This window comes from Cebus imitator, unplaced genomic scaffold, assembly GCF_001604975.1.
Source record: "Cebus imitator isolate Cc_AM_T3 unplaced genomic scaffold, Cebus_imitator-1.0 Scaffold168, whole genome shotgun sequence".
Lineage (NCBI taxonomy): Eukaryota > Metazoa > Chordata > Mammalia > Primates > Cebidae > Cebus > Cebus imitator.
Genome location: NW_016107483.1, coordinates 2,692,140 through 2,696,363, shown reverse-complemented (window position 1 = coordinate 2,696,363; position 4,224 = coordinate 2,692,140).

Here is a 4,224-nt window from a genome sequence, read left to right as displayed (position 1 = left end):
TAAATTTATTTTAATTACATGTATTCAAAGGTCATTGTTATTATAACAGATACAAGAATACTATAGGTAATATGAGTTATTTAATTTAGCACTTCATGTCTACTAGAAGCATATACAATGCAAGCTTAGAAAGTCATAGAGGAAAGCCTTTTTGATAAATTCATTACTTGTATAAACAGATATCATAAGTTAACCAACTGAATACATGAGCAGTGATTGAGCAAAGACTCATCACTTATAATTCTTAAATAGATCACAAATTATAATCCACTGGAAAATACATATTTACTAAATACTGATTAACGTGGATTTCTAAGCGGAGATATTAGAATGTGATCCACATATAAAGCTGTAGAAGCTTATGTATTTTCATTGTAAATTACTTTCTAATAAAGTTACTTAGCATGAATAGCCTATTTCCTTAGAAGGTCATGTCAAAATAGAATATCAGTGAAGAGAGGATATTTCTCAAAAGGTAAAAAAGGTAACCTAGAAGCTGACATTTAAGAATAATTTTCTTGAGGAAATGATGTTTTCTATCTCTACTAGGACCTTTAATTTTCAAATGTGTGTGATTCAATATTTCTCTCAAATTGGCAGATGGATCAGACAGATATTTGCTGCACGTTTTCATTTTTCACGCAAGGGATTCAGTAACACATAAGGATTGTACCTCTTTTTGAAAATAAGTAAAAATAACCTCTATACAGTATTCCATACTTTTAAGTTATATGCTATTTTTTATTTTCAAGTATATTTTAAATATAACTAAATATGCATTCTCACATAGCAGCTGCTGAAAAAATTTTATAACAACTTAGGATAAATATTAATTAATTATATTCATCCAAACCACCATCAACCCACTGATTGAGCAATAGAGCAAAATTGTTCTTCCCCTTGGTTTTAAACTATGATAAATAATAAAAACAAAACGAAAGTAGATCATTTCAATTACTCCCTCCAGAACAGCAGTAGTGTAATTCTTGTTTTGTTACCTCATCGTACTGGAGACCAAGTTTACATTTAAATGCTAAATTCGACATTTCTAGTTAGAAAACATTTCTATTTAATTTAAGTGACTGAATTAATGGGAGGGGATGAAAAAATTTAGAAATAAATATGCAAAAACAACAGTCAAAAATTTCATTGAGATACAAAGCATAATTTTAACTGATTGGATGTCAAGAACTATATTTAGATATCACAGACTATTTTTTCCTCCGTAGTAGAGAGGTTCTCATAACAAAATACTGATACTGTAAAGTATTTATTATTAGATAAATTATTTCACAAACAAAACCTTCACTAGACGAGGTTTTCTTTTAACAGCTTAGGTCTTTTGGCAATTCAAATATTGTTCACATGTAGAATTGGCTCTTTATTTGAAATTTTGTAATAAAAGTAAGAAAACGTCAAATGAATTTAGCGAGGAACAAAGGAACATAAAGGAACAAAGCAGTTGGTAAATGCAAGGGCAGCAGAGTGTCTTCCCTGGGAAGCAGAGAAGACAAAGTATATGAGAAATTGAAGGCAATAAGGGATACAGGCTGCGATAAGGTAGCTCATTAATGGCTAACAAAGAGGTCGCCAGCAAATACAAAATAAATGAGATGAATGACACAATATGTAGGTTGGTGAAGAAAATAAAAGTTTGCTTACATATTGATTGTGTTATTCAACTGCTAAATTTTAAACTGCTAAAGGGTATATTGTGATATTTGAGAAAATATGAGCAGTTTAAAGTGGTGTTTATATCAGACACATCATAGAATGGGATCTCTGTGTCAAATAGTAAATCACCCTGTTTCTTGTATGTATACTAATACTCTTTTTAATTGCTGAAACAAATTTTTAAATACCATAAATACATTATCCCTTTTGTAAATACTATAGCTATTGTTACTAGAATGAGACCACTAACAGCAGAAAAATAAATTATGCTTCCTTTTTCACAGTATATATTCTTCTTAGATTGATATGTAAATGTTTTCCCACTATTAAAGCTACTCAAAACATGCCTATTATGTGCTTTTATTTACATAAATTTATAAAGCATCATATTGATTAAAAATGTTATCAATTTTGATTGGTTCTAATAAAAGTAATGGTACATGCTACTAGTCTTAGAGATAGAAGCTGAAGTACATTGGTGAACTCTTGGTGAGTCTTTCCTTCATTTTACACATTGCTAGAGTTGTTTTGGACATTAATTTTACAACAAGGAATTGGATGTGTGTTCAATATGTAATAGCTTTAAGAGTTTGATACCTTTGCTTAATACAAAGAAGTTAAGGGATCAGAAGTGTGATATATATCCAGGATATACCTAGCGATGTCTGTGCATCTCTGTCATTCTTGGTCAGAGGCAAATAATAAGACGTGGGGAAATTGCTATAATCCTTTCTGAGGTTGTGGTATGGCACATTTACAGGTCTGCATGAACAGTTGGATGCTTTCTCAGTTCATCATTCATGAGTTGTTTCACCAGCCCTGTCAACAGTTATTCCTCTAAGGAGCAATCATCCACATCTTGCAATCCTTGAGGGCTACAAAGTCATCTTGAACTAACAGTTAGATTGACGCTGCTGGCTGGAGCCTCAAAATGGCACTTGTTTTATAACACAGCAGTTGCCAGACAAAAATAGGGTCCAGTAGTAATTGCGGAGCACCAAATGTTTGGCATAGGAGTAGTCCCTAGCTTAAGCACTTGCCGTATGGCATTTCCCTGGATTTTTTGAATATTAATGCTTATCATGAAGCATAAAAGATATACATCTTAATGAGCAAAACTGAAGAAGTATTCTAATATTCTTGAACTGACAAGCTGGAGACTGAGATGGGCTCCACACAGATGACATTTTTTTTTTTTTTAATGGGAATATAATAGCCTCTGGAGATACTGATCAGGACAGATAGATGTTTCTTCAGGTCTGCTTAGACACAAGAGATTTATGATATGAATCTATTAGAATATATTTCATCTGCTCCTTAAATCTGGAAAAAAGAAGTGCCCTTGATTTGAAGAGAAAAGTTTTAAAAAGCACATCAATGTGAAATAGATGATTTGGACATTTTGCTGACACTCAGGAAATTTTTGTTTGGAAAGAAATGTTCTTCTTGCTTCTAACTTGATAGCCAGACTTGGATTGAGTGACATGGAATATTAACTCAGGAAATATAATTTGAAGCTAATATTTAATTTCAAGGCCTTTATGCACTCTCTTTTTTTCCTCTATGTAAGGGTATTATTAACTAAAGTCTTTATTTTAATTCATACAAAGTACATGAACTATCATCAATTATTGATAACACAGTAAAGAAAAATCATTAAATATTTTCATAATTGTGGTTTTGTAACTATAATTAAGCTCTGTCATTTTTACAAAAGAAAAATAAAGTAGCTATAATTGTTATCAGTAGTTTTTTGCTTTTGCTCATCCTAGAGCAATTATGTATTATTTTAAACATAAAATATATGTAACAAATTTCTAAATTACGACACATAATGAAAATAGATATTAATAGAACCAAAGTCATTACTGATTTCCAATTTCATTGCCATGCCTCTCATTGTAGTTCAAACTAAATTTTTTAAAATTCAGGATTTTGTTTGTATGCTTTATGTGTATAACTACTGTATGTATTCATTCTTACACAATGTATTATTAATTTTACTTCTTTGGAGCATTTAAAAGTGTTTTCACATTTTATGTAGTTTGATACTTTGATTTTATGTTTCATTATTCAACATTCTTAAGTTTCATCCTTGTTATTGCTACAACTTTTTTTTCATTTAATGCCAATATCTTACAATATGTCATGCAAATATATTATGATTTATTTATGTTTTCCAATATTTTGGGGTTGTTTCAATTTTTTTGCTCATACAAATAATGCTGCTCTAAATATTCTTGTACATGTTTTCTAGTGCAAATTTGCATAAGTTTATCTAAGCCTATAAGTGCAGTTGCTAGTTTAAGAATTTACTTGTATGATTCTATAAAATAATGGCGTTTGTTTCTTATATGGTTATATCAGTTTATCCCACTAGCAGTATATCTAACTTGATAGCCAGTCTTGGATCAAGCGAAATGGGATATTAACTCCATCATGTGTGGAATTGTTAAATATTGGCAGTCATATGAATGTAAAACCCTTCACTATACTCTTAGTTTGCATGTACCTAATTAGTAATGCCATGTCAGCGTTTATTCATTAGCT